Source organism: Rhinatrema bivittatum, chromosome 19 (assembly GCF_901001135.1).
Source record: "Rhinatrema bivittatum chromosome 19, aRhiBiv1.1, whole genome shotgun sequence".
Classification (NCBI taxonomy): Eukaryota; Metazoa; Chordata; class Amphibia; order Gymnophiona; family Rhinatrematidae; genus Rhinatrema; species Rhinatrema bivittatum.
Window position 1 is genome coordinate 24,454,946 of NC_042633.1, and position 13,648 is coordinate 24,468,593.

Here is a 13,648-nt window from a genome sequence, read left to right on the forward strand (position 1 = left end):
TTTTTAACTATGTTGAATAGTGTGCGTGGGTTGTTTGAAAAGTTTTCAATTTTTGAATGAAAGAATTGTTTTTTTGCTTCAAGAATTGATTTTTTGTAATAGGCTAGCTGTTTCCTAAATTTGGTTAAATTTTCTACTGATTTGTCTTTTTTCCATCTTTTCTCTTTTTTTTCTCAGATTTTGTTTAATTTCCTTTAATTTTTCATTAAACCATGGGTTATTCTGTTTTGGTTCATTGATTTGTATTGTTCTAGTGGGGTTAATTTCGTCTACTAATTTACCTGTTTTCATTATCCATTCATTTGTTGCGTCTATACAGTTTAGGTGATTGAGGTTTATTAAAGTTTCTTCTAATTTATTTTTCAGAATGTCATGGTTAAAGGGGGGGACGATATTTAAATTCTAAGGGCTCATTTTTCTGTATTTCTTTTGGTTTTATGAGTTTGATGTCGGATTGGATTAAGAAGTGATCCGACCATGGAATTTCATTATAGCTGGTATTTAAGTGTTCAGTGAAATTATGATTAATGTATGTCAGGTCGAGGGAGTGTGTGGGTTTATCTGTAATTAATGTGAACCCCAGTGCTTCCATTGTATCGTTTAGTGTCTGGCATGTATTTGATAGTGGAACCACATCCATGTGAAGGTTAAAATCACCCATTATGATCGTAGGTTTTGATGTGTTTAGGTTAATGGTTAAATATTCTATTAAAGGGGATAGGTTTAGGTCAAGCAGGCTGGGTGGGCAGTATATAATGCATATTTGTGTGTGTTCTGTATCAAATAGTGCAATTTCGTGGTTTGGGGGGGGGGGTGTCGTTGGAATCAGTTTACATTTATATATGTAAACTGATACTATATATGTAAAGGATGAATACAGCACAGACAGCTGAGGAGCAGATCTCCATCAGAGCCCCATGCAGGTGTCACACTGATACACATAAAGCATGAATACAGTATGGATGGATGAAGAGCACATTTTCAGAAGACTGGTGGTCTCCGCTGTCCATTGAGCAACATTCAGGGTGCACATTTGAGTAGGCACCCCTGCCGCCTTCAGATGGGTGAGGGTTTCTGGACCCACCCAGGCAGAGGGCAGCATAAGAAGGTAAGACTTGCCATACTGGGTCCATCAAGCCCAGTAGCCTGTTTCCAACAGTGGCCACTCCAGGTCACAAGTGCCTTTGGGGAGCTTGCCAGGCGTGGAGGAGTAGTACAGTGGTCAGCATAGCAGACTGTGAACTAGGGAAGCTTAGGGTTCAAATCCCACTGCTGCTCCTTGTGACCTTGGGCAAGTCACTTCGCCCTCCGTCGCCTCAGGTACAAACTTACAGGGCGATACAGTAAAAGTCACGGGAGTGTGCAGAGGCCACTCTCCTGTGCGTGTGATTCAGATTTTAAATGAGGGCCCGCGGGAAAAAGAGGCACTAGGGACACTAGCGCATCCCTAGCGCCTCTTTTTGGACAGGAGCGGCGGCTGCCAGTGGGTTTGACAGCCGACGCTCAATTTTGCCAGCGTTAGAACCCGTTGACAGCCACGGGTTCGGAAATCGGATGCCGGCAAAAGTGAGCGTCCGGTTTTCAACCCACGAGCTGCGGGATGATTTTACATTTTTTATTTTTCATTATTTTTTACTTTTGGGATCTCAGACTTAATATCGCCATGATATGAAGTCGGAGGGTGCACTTCCCCGGCGCCGGCAGAAATTAGCACCTGCCTTTGGGTAGGCGCTAATTTCTGAGAGTAAAATGTGCGGCTTGGCTGCACATTTTACTTTCTGTATTGCGCGGGAATAACTAATAGGGCCCGCAACATGCATTTGCATGTTGCGGGCCCTATTAGTTTCGGGGGGGTTGGACGCGCGTTTTTGACGCGCTATTTCCCCTTACTGAATAAGGAGTAAAGCTAGCGCGTAGAAAACGCGTGTCCAAACGCAAGTTCACAGTGCACTCCGGCGTATCGGCCTGTTAGATGGTTAGCTCTCTGGAGACAGGGAAATACCTACAGTAGCTGAACGTAATTTGCTTTGAAGTGCCTGCAAAGCAGAATATAAATCAAGCTGAGGTAAAGCAGAGCTTTTGTTTTATTGGATGCATCATTAGCTCAGTTGGAGTTTTCTTGGGTGCCGGTCACGCTGCTGTAAGCTGGCCCTCCCATGGCCCCTGCTTGTCCTAGTTTGACCAGGAGCGCTGCCTGCCTGGCTGTCCTCTCCTCTCTCAGGCCTGGCATTGGGTGCCTGCCTGCCTTCTGGGGGAAAGGATCTACCCTGCCCTTTAGAGTTTGCTGCGGCTGGAGACAGAAAGCTCGGCCCTTGATTACCAGGAGGCTTTGCAGCTCAGCTCGTACACCTGTCATCTGCTCCTGAGGCAACGGGAAGGAAAACAGCCACCACATAGTAGTTATCCCAGCTTGAAGGAATTGGGCAAGAAGAGATTGCACGCGCGTTGCCATAGGTTTGGAAAGGGTGGATAAATGCGACTGTTCCTGGCTTGGGTGGTGGCGGGGCAGAGTCCCTTGAAATTGATGGGGATGGAGAATGGGGGCCCGGCAGCAGCAGACGTCCAGCAACCTTAAATAACCTGCTGCCACCCCACTGCCTTCTCCACCCCAAGATCTCTCTGTCACAGCGCGTGAAGCCTCCGGGCCCTCGATCAGCACTTCACCCTATTCCAGATATCAATGATAAGGCGCACAATTCTCCAGCCTGCCCTGGTAAAGCTGCCAGGAAGGGATAGGACTGCCAGGGGAGGATCTGGGGATCGCTGCAGGTGAGGGAGGGGCACATTATACAGGGGCAGGGGAATCGCTGCAGGTGAGGGAGGGGCACATTATACAGGGGCAGGGGAATCGCTGCAGGTGAGGGAGGGACACATTATACAGGGGCAGGGGAATCGCTGCAGGTGAGGGAGGGACACATTATACAGGGGCAGGGGAATCGCTGCAGGTGAGGGAGGGGCACATTATACAGGGGCAGGGGAATCGCTGCAGGTGAGGGAGGGACACATTATACAGGGGCAGGGGAATCGCTGCAGGTGAGGGAGGGGCATATTATACAGGGACTGGGGATCGCTGCAGGTGAGGGAGGGGCACATTATACAGGGACTGGGGATCGCTGCAGGTGAGGGAGGGGCACATTATACAGGGACTGGGGATCGCTACAGGTGAGGGAGGGGCACATTATACAGGGACTGGGGATCGCTGCAGGTGAGGGAGGGGCACATTATACAGGGACTGGGGATCGCTGCAGGTGAGGGAGGGGCACATTATACAGGGACTGGGGATCGCTGCAGGTGAGGGAGGGGCACATTATACAGGGGCAGGGGAATCACTGCAGGTGAGGGAGGGGCACATTATACAGGGACTGGGGATCGCTGCAGGTGAGGGAGGGGCACATTATACAGGGGCAGGGGAATCGCTGCAGGTGAGGGAGGGGCACATTATACAGGGACTGGGGATCGCTGCAGGTGAGGGAGGGGCACATTATACAGGGGCAGGGGAATCGCTGCAGGTGAGGGAGGGGCATATTATACAGGGACTGGGGATCGCTGCAGGTGAGGGAGGGGCACATTATACAGGGACTGGGGATCGCTGCAGGTGAGGGAGGGGCACATTATACAGGGGCAGGGGAATCACTGCAGGTGAGGGAGGGACACATTATACAGGGACTGGGGATCGCTGCAGGTGAGGGAGGGGCACATTATACAGGGGCAGGGGAATCGCTGCAGGTGAGGGAGGGGCACATTATACAGGGACTGGGGATCGCTGCAGGTGAGGGAGGGGCACATTATACAGGGGCAGGGGAATTGCTGCAGGTGAGGGAGGGGCACATTATACAGGGACTGGGGATCGCTGCAGGTGAGGGAGGGGCACATTATACAGGGACTGGGGATCGCTGCAGGTGAGGGAGGGGCACATTATACAGGGACTGGGGATCGCTGCAGGTGAGGGAGGGGCACATTATACAGGGACTGGGGATCGCTGCAGGTGAGGGAGGGGCATATTATACAGGGACTGGGGATCGCTGCAGGTGAGGGAGGGGCACATTATACAGGGACTGGGGATCGCTGCAGGTGAGGGAGGGGCACATTATACAGGGACTGGGGATCGCTGCAGGTGAGGGAGGGGCACATTATACAGGGACTGGGGATCGCTGCAGGTGAGGGAGGGGCACATTATACAGGGACTGGGGATCGCTGCAGGTGAGGGAGGGGCACATTATACAGGGACTGGGGATCGCTGCAGGTGAGGGAGGGGCACATTATACAGGGACTGGGGATCACTGCAGGTGAGGGAGGGACACATTATACAGGGGCAGGGGATCGCTGCAGGTGAGGGAGGGGCACATTATACAGGGGCAGGGGAATCACTGCAGGTGAGGGAGGGGCACATTATACAGGGACTGGGGATCACTGCAGGTGAGGGAGGGGCACATTATACAGGGGCAGGGGAATCGCTGCAGGTGAGGGAGGGGCACATTATACAGGGACTGGGGATCGCTGCAGGTGAGGGAGGGGCACATTATACAGGGACTGGGGATCGCTGCAGGTGAGGGAGGGGCACATTATACAGGGACTGGGGATCGCTGCAGGTGAGGGAGGGGCACATTATACAGGGGCAGGGGAATCACTGCAGGTGAGGGAGGGGCACATTATACTGGGGCAGGGGAATCACTGCAGGTGAGGGAGGGGCACATTATACAGGGACTGGGGATCGCTGCAGGTGAGGGAGGGGCACATTATACAGGGGCAGGGGAATCACTGCAGGTGAGGGAGGGGCACATTATACAGGGGCAGGGGAATCACTGCAGGTGAGGGAGGGGCACATTATACAGGGGCAGGGGAATCACTGCAGGTGAGGGAGGGGCACATTATACAGGGACTGGGGATCACTGCAGGTGAGGGAGGGACACATTATACAGGGGCAGGGGAATCACTGCAGGTGAGGGAGGGGCACATTATACAGGGACTGGGGATCACTGCAGGTGAGGGAGGGGCACATTATACAGGGACTGGGGATCGCTGCAGGTGAGGGAGGGACACATTATACAGGGACTGGGGATCGCTGCAGGTGAGGGAGGGGCACATTATACAGGGACTGGGGATCGCTGCAGGTGAGGGAGGGGCACATTATACAGGGACTGGGGATCGCTGCAGGTGAGGGAGGGGCACATTATACAGGGACTGGGGATCGCTGCAGGTGAGGGAGGGGCACATTATACAGGGGCAGGGGAATCGCTGCAGGTGAGGGAGGGGCACATTATACAGGGGCAGGGGAATCGCTGCAGGTGAGGGAGGGACACATTATACAGGGGCAGGGGAATCGCTGCAGGTGAGGGAGGGGCACATTATACAGGGGCAGGGGAATCGCTGCAGGTGAGGGAGGGGCACATTATACAGGGGCAGGGGAATCGCTGCAGGTGAGGGAGGGACACATTATACAGGGGCAGGGGAATCACTGCAGGTGAGGGAGGGGCACATTATACAGGGGCAGGGGAATCACTGCAGGCGAGGGAGGGACACATTATACAGGGGCAGGGGAATCACTGCAGGCGAGGGAGGGACACATTATACTGGGGCAGGGGAATCACTGCAGGTGAGGGAGGAACACAAACAGGGACCGGGTTTTCTGCAGGTAGACATAGGGCCCAGTTTAGAGGAATGGAGTAACATAGGTTAGGGAGAGAATCAGATGCAGTGTGGTTTGTCTTGCATATTTCCTCTGGAAACTTTGGCACTGTCTCCCCGCTACAGCTGAAGAAGATTATGCACCATTTCTTCAAAGGAAAATACAGACTATGGCAGAGGCTAGCAGGTGCCTCCAGTGGATCTGCTGCCCGCCACTGAGGGATGGACAGAGGATGCCCCTGGGGTAGGAAGCCTGGAGGAGGGAGGGGTTCACTGTGCAGCAGGGTCTGGCCTGCTGCTGTGCCTCTCTCGCTGCTGCCTGTACCCTGCTATGAGGCCACAAGCTCTACTCCCTTGGAATCCAGGCTACGTTTACATCTTAAATTTAACTCTGCTCTCTCAGCAGACTGGATCAGTGTACACAGGCACCTGACGAGCACAAGAGATTCATGTCGGGTAGCCTTTTCACCCCAGCTCAATAAAACAGGCTAATATCCCGTAAAAACATCAGCATTCCCAACTCCTGCATGCAGCGGGGGCAAAGCCAGGACTAGATCAACCCGTTCGGGTTTACCTGGGGGGAGGTGCCAATATCTCCATCTCCAAGGTAGTGAGCTTCATCTTTCTCTTGTCGATACCAGCTGCAGGACTACAGATCCCAGAAGGCTTAGAAAGGAGCGTGAAATTAGCCGTGACCTCGGTCCTTGCACTAGCAATACCTCATAGGTCTTTGTTACCACCCTTATGACTCCTAGGCTTGCCACTCGGCTCCACATCTTCTGAAAAAAAGGGCATCTCACCCAACAGCCGTTGTCTCAGCCTGCCTTTCATATACTCAATATCTGCGCCATAGACCCATCCCAACAACAGGGACCTCTGCAGGGTTGCTGCCATCTGAACCAGATTCTCCCATCTAACGTGTTAAGGCAGCAGTGTCCCTGCCAAGGTCTCCAATGTTGGAAGGATACCAACTATTTGACATAAGGAGGATATAAGACTTGCCATACTGAGTCAGACCAAGGGTCCATCAAGCCCAGTATCCTGTTTCCAACAGTGGCTAAGCCAGGTCACAAGTCCCTGGCGGGATCCCAGGGGGTAGATGGATCCGAAGCTGCTTATCCCAAGAATAAGTCATGGATAGCTGCAACTCCACCTTAATAATGGTTAATGGACTTTTCCTTCAGGAACTTGTCCAAACCTTTTTCAAACCCAGATACGCTAACTGCCACTACCACATCCTCTGGCATTGAACTCCGAAGCTTAATTGAGGGAAAAAGAATTTTCTCTGATTTGTTTTCAATATTCTACTTACTAACGTTTTTGAAACAGTAAATAATGGATTCACATTTACCCGTTCTATTCCACTCCTGATTTTTGCGGACCTCTATCCTATTCCCCCTCAGCTGTCTCTTCTCCAAGCTCAACAGCCCTAACCCCTTTAGCCTTTTTCCACCTATAAGCAAGCTAAATTAGCCATGACATATGCAGGGCCGGTGCTACCTTTTTTGCTGCCCTGTGCGAACAATTCTTGTGCTGCCTCCCCATTCCCCCACCGCACTTCATTCATTCTCTGTCTCGGGCCTGCCAAAAAAAAAGCCCAGCTTCTTCCAGCAACCGAATTTTTAAAAACGGTCACCCCTCTACCCTCCGGGTCTTCACCCCCTCACCCGGAACCCATTGCTGGTACAAGAGTAGTAGGTGCCCTAGGCAAATCTTATACCCTTGCCCCCCAGGCTCCAGCTCTCTCCACATACACGGTTAAACATTATGCATTTATAATAGATTTTGCATGAAAAAGAATATTCAAAGGGCAGTCTTCTGAGGTAAAAAAAAAATACATCATATGTGTTTGCATGCACGTCTTTGGTGCCAACCAGAACATCCAAAACAAAACACTTGGAACCCATATGATATTAGGGCTACTGTAATGCACATTAGGTATGGGTTTGACCCTCAGAAAGCAATGAGTAAATTACTATTACAATATAATTAACCTCCCGCACCAAAAACAGCACTAACCGCCAGCACTTAAAACAGTAACAACCCTACACCAGGCCCTAAAATACCAATACACCTCCTATTAGGAAAATAGAAGAAACCAAGCTGCTATAGATTCCTACACACTAGCAGAATCTCCCCTCCTCGGTCACCCATGCAGAACACAGGCAGACCCTCATCAAATACAGGTAAAAGAAGCCATAAAATAGAAATAGAAACATGCAGGCAAAAACTGAATAGGAAACCGCAACAAGCCAGACTCTGTTCAGTGCAACAATGGAAAAACAGAAACCCCCCAATCCTCAGACATTAAACATTAAAATCAAGAAATATAATAAATACATTAATCATAATAGTATAAACATACTAATAAAAAGAATATTTCAAAACAGCTGGTGAATGGAAGAGCCACTAATCAAAAACTCATAAACAATTTGTTTTAAATTTCTCACACACCAATAAAATACTTCAAAACAGCAGACACAAGCATGTAACATATGCCTCCTCAAATTATACATTTTTTTTTGTATTTTACAGTAGAATTTCGCCAGCTCCAATACTTTCCCCACACCCCATCCTATACTGAGGACTTCTCTGTCAGAGCAAAAGTTATACATGCTAATATGGCCAGTTTTGAAATGTTATTCTGCCAAAAAGTCACCTGGGGTGAGGTCATTCAAAAATATGCTATGGTTATCCTCCCCAGATGTAACATATGGAAACCAGGCATTTATCACTTTTGGGATTACACCAAAATTTAACAAGTGGGTTAACTGGTTGGCAGCCTTGCTTAGGAATGGACATAGGTTATTGGTTAGTGGACAGAAACCTGGATATGAACCTGAAAGAGAACCACATTAGCTAAGCAGGTAGGAAGTTGCTATGCCAAAAAAAAAAAGAAGGTGCAGTGAGGACTTGATAGAGAACTGAGGAATCAAGAGCCATCTGTTGATAGCCTTAGGAATGGTTAGTGGTCAAGAACCTGAAAGAGAACACCATTAGCTAAGAAGGTAGGAAGCTGCCATGCAAAAAAAAAAAAAAAAGTGCAGGGAGGACTTGATAGAGAACTGAGGAATCAAGAGCCGTCTGTTGATAGCCTTAGGAATGGTTAGTGGACAGAAACCTGGATAAGAACCTGAAAGAGAACCACATTAGCTAAGCAGGCAGGAAGCTGCTATGCAAAAAAAAGTGCAGGGAGGACTTGATAGAGAACTGAGGAATCAAGAGCCGTCTGTTGATAGCCCCGCTTAGGAGTGGACGTAGGTTATTGCTCCCACTAAGATTTAAATAGCGCACAACCCCTCACGCCAGTTGTCTGCTGGCTTCATGGTGGTGAGGAAGGCTGATAAAGATAGCGAAAATGTAAGTTTTTACCTAGTTCATGACCACAAGGGAGAAATAGTCTGGGAATTGAAAGGCTTGTGAATAAGTACAATTGTTAATATTTGATATAGCTCTCTTAGTCCCTGAGGAAGACGGCAAGGTCGAAACACTGCCAGTGTCGGGCTGACGGCTCCAATTTCACTAACAGGAGCGATCAGCATAAGAGAAGATTACTTCTTACTAAACAGGGCTAAGTACAAAGCAATTTGAAAACTGGCGAAATAAGGAGACCGCATAAGAGAGGGCTATTGAAATAAGACCATTAGCAAGGTTTTAAATGTACACCTGAGGTGAAGGGTTATTTTTCAAGAATTATGTTGCTGAAGATGAAATAAAATGAAAACAGCCTTTTTAGTGTAAATACCTTCACCTATGTGTGGTGGACCGGACATCTGTGTACATAAGAGAACACACGCTTCTCTCTGTTTATAATGTTTTGTTGCAGCCGTCATGTAATAGGAGGCTTCCTATTGGTCAGAGCTGGAGACATGAATGCATATTGGGAACAAGGAGATTTCTTATTTTCCTGACATCAAAGTCTTGCCCAGCAATCTGCCTTCCAGCTGTAGCCAAGCAACTGAGCAACCACACTGCCCCTTTCTGCAGCTCAAATTTTGCTGCTTGGAAAAAAAGCTTTCCTCCTCCGTTTTAGAAAACCATCTGGAATAACGTTTTCTAACAAACATATCAACAAAGAAACATGTGTAAAATGGTGATTTGCTACCCTCCTACGTTATAAAAATCAGACCATCCCACTCTAGGAGCCTTTCTATTGGTCAAACGAATCTTGGCTCTGTTAAGTCAGATAAGTGGGACCTGCACTCGGGGGTGCTGGCTCTCAGAGTGGAAGGCCAGGGTGCACTGGAAACAGTGTCTGGAAGGGGCGACACCAGCACCAGGCTTGGCCTCTCACCAGACCACCTTCCTCTTCCACACTCACAGCACGCCCACCCCATAAAATATGCCCTCCAGCTAAGACTGGGCAGCTGCAGCCACGCCAAGCTATACTGACTGTCCTCCCTGGCAGTGGCGATTTGCAGGAGAGAAAGCGAAAGCGACTTCCCCCTCCTCCACAATCAAGTCCTGTCATTTTTGCAAGATATTTTGTCTAACTAGCAAGGCTGGATTTCAGCATACGTAATAGGCATGTGCCTATGGCACCGGATTTTAAAGGTGCTGAAAAATGGAGTCCCCCTTCTGCTTTCTGACTTCTGGAGGTGAGCCCCCTCTCTCTTGATCCTCTGCCTATGGACACCATAATCTTAAATCCGGCCCTGGAGGATGTTAATGTAGGAAGTTAGACCAGAGAATTCTGCATCCTATGTGCACCTCTCATAAGCTCCAAACATAAACCAAAATAAAGTGCTGAATTAGCACTGTGGGCTGCAGGCTTCAAGCCTTGAGCATCACCACTATTGAACTTGGCAGGAGGCAGATCTCGTCTCTCAGGACACCTCATTACACCCAAAAAATGTGCCCAAGGTTTATTTCTAAAGCAGGGGTGGAAACTTTGGGAAGAGCTCCAGGTAGAAAATTACCTCCGAGAGTTTAACGGCAAGGGGAATCAAGCCTAGAAGAAAGCAGCCCAGGAACATGACCAAGGAGATTAAAAACACGACCACCAACCCGTCCATGTTAACGGGAGGCATAAAGACCTCTTACAGGGTCGCGCTTCAGTCTGCAGCTCTCCCGGAATGACACTTTCCCTTCCTTGGCGCCTGCTTTGCCATGCGGTGGTGGTGAACTGCCACGTGGCCCTAGGGCTTCTCTTCTTCACTGCACGGCACTAGGACTCCTCCTCTTCTTTGCCGCGCAGCCCACCGCCGCCGCTGAGTGGTGGGTCAGGAACTGCCATGTGGCCCTGCAACTCCCTCTTCTTCGCCACTGCGGCCTTTGGCTCCTCCTCCTTTGTGGCACCAGCAGCTCACTCAACTCTGTCACGGCCCTGAGGCCGCTGCCCCCCGCAGGCCGCAGCCCTGTGCAAGTGCATGGCCTGCACAGTGGGTTGCACAGACCCTGGAGATGTGGATGATGTCATCTGGTGGCACCAATCTGACTCGTCTCTTGTTAGTAGAGCTAAAAGCTCTACTGAGCATGTGTGGGAGTTCCCGCAAGGGCATTGCTTCATGAGCTTCCTCAGTCATTTTTTGCCCGAGCACAAGCATGGATATATATATATTCAGTCTCTCCATATCTTTTTCTCTAAAATCGTTAAAACTATATAATTTTATATTCTTTTCTTTAGTTTTAACCTTTTCAGTTACTGTGCTACTTGGCAGAAGCTACAGCAGCACTTTTCAGTGCTATAAAAAAAAAAAAGGCAAAACAGGACACTTTGCTTCCTCAACATGTCTGGCAAAAAGAAACCTACAGTGAGCGGATTCAAGAACTGCCTTTGTGGGCGAGGTAACGTCCCTCACAGATTGGCACAAGTCGTGCTATCATTGCCTCAGTTTGGATCACACCCAGGCAAACTGCTATGCCGGAGGGAAAAACATCCCTGCAATCTCACTCTTCCAGGGCATGTGGGCCTGAGGAGCTGTGTAAATTTCTTTGGGAATGCAGTAGATCCTAATCCCACAGTGGAGCATCCTCTGTCTCGCTGGGAAAGGAGCTGAGCAGGAGCTCCTCGAGAAATCCTTCACGGCTTCAGACTAAAGCCTTGGGGTCAAGTAGTGCAAACCGCTCGAAGTAGAGGAAGAAATGGCATCACTCTCTGGGGCCGTTGAAGCCTGCCCCAAAGAAGCATCAGTCCTCCAAGTGCGGTGCATTGGAACCGTTGGGACAAGGCACATCGGTGCACCTGATATTCAGCGCATTGATGCACTCGATGTGCGATGTATCTGTACACTTGATGCATCAACGCCCTCACGACACGGGGCCTGTGCTCCTTCAGTGCATCTCGATGCACCGGTTCCACCAATACATGAATCGATGCACCGTGTCAGTGTCCCTTTAAGGCAAGCAATGCCCGCGCAGTCGATGCATGCACCGTCGAAGCATTCCTGCTCAGTGCCAACTTCGTCAACGCAGTTCAAAGAAGGCCCCTTGACACACTGGAAGCAATCTTGCTCGAGATCGTCAAAGCATTCAATGTCGTCACAGTGCAAGTCTTCTGCAGTGTCACAATTGATTCAATGAGCCCTGGACTGGAGTCGTCCTGCTGCTTGCACAGCTATATGCCAGTTGCTCTGGATCATTGAAGAGGGAAATTTGTTGTCTCTGCAACCTCCAATTTCAAAAGCCCTCACTCATTCTAGGTTATTGGTAGAGGGTTTCTGATTAGGGACTCTGGACCTGGTATGTTCCATAGTACCTCTCGCTTCCAATAGAGCTCCCATTGAAGAGTAAGCATCGCTTCTTGTCTTCGAAGAGGATGTTCCACTTCCCACACCAGGTCAGAGTACAAGTCAATCACTCAACCAGATATGGTGAGAGGTTCCTTTACCTTTTTTGAATAAGGAAACAGAAGGAACTATCTCTCCTCTAATATTGCTACTGCAATCTCACAGACCAGAGTACCAGTTTCACCGATGAGGATGAATACACAATCGGAACCTTTGCTACAAGGTTCTTCATCGTCTAACTCCATTACAGTGGAGTCAAGTCTGTCAGAGATGGTAGACCAGGTCATTTCCCTTCCAGTTCACCACCTTCATTACTGGGGACCTGGGTTAGTGAACCAACACCATTAAGTTCAGAAGAAGGTCCTACAGGAATACCTTCTGCCCCACTTCTGGATCCTCCTGACCATACATTATTGAAAAAAGGGAGCAATACTTGGCATCAATGTGTGCAAAGATAAAAGTCCCCAGGTCAGAAGTCTTTGCTCTTTCAAATACTTGTCACGCTATAGAAATGTTACATAGTAGTAGCAGTAGAGCCAGCGGCTCTTCCAGTCTACCACATTCTGAACCTGTTACAGATGAGAATGGGGGAAACCCCATTTCTGGCATTGCTATCTATAGCTAGGAAGCGAGATCGAAAGTATACAGTTAAAAAATCACTAGGGTTTGGAGTCCTCCAGTTGCCTCATCACTCTGTAGTCATTGAATCTACCGTGAAAAAGGTGAAGACAATTTATTCAAATGCGCCTCCAGGTAAAGATCATAGGTTGCTAGACAATTTTGGAAAGAGTATTTCAGAGCTCCATGCTTACCACTCAAATCTCCATTCACCAATTTTATACGGTGCAATATCTACATGACTGCATTCAAAAAATAAAGCCTTTTTTTACAACCTGCAGAAGGTGGAAGAATGCATACGACATCTTATTCATTGTGTCTATGACTCGTTTGATTCTGTTTCATGTACCTCTTTTTCTCTTTTAATTGGAGCTCAGCATATGGCATGGCTTAGAGTTAGTAGCATCTGAGATGATATTCACAAGACTTTAGCGGACAACCTTTATGGAGAAAAGCTCAGAGAAACGGTCACTCAAATAAAAGAACAGAATGAAGCCGCCCAATCCCTTTCAGCAGGTCCCAAACAATCCTCTTCTTTGAGACGCTCCTTCTAGGCTTACAGAAGGCCGTACTTTCAGAGAAGCCATTTCTGACCTTTTCAACAGTACAACCTGCTGTCCCTTCTGCCCCAACAATAGCAACCACTTCTGGCTAGACCTAGACAGTGAGAGCATCAT

General features: G+C 48.9%; 1 protein-coding gene across 1 annotated transcript in view; it reads right to left on the bottom strand.

The window, feature by feature from the left end:
* The window catches only part of LOC115080987 (kinesin-like protein KIF18B), a 46,747-nt gene extending 40,401 nt beyond the window's left edge, over positions 1-6,346 (bottom strand). Inside the window, exon 1 of the mRNA XM_029585487.1 lies at positions 6,200-6,346. The gene's annotated coding sequence lies outside the window, so the exon portion shown is untranslated. The remainder of the gene's footprint in view (positions 1-6,199) is intronic.
* Positions 6,347-13,648: the final 7,302 nt, after the last annotated feature.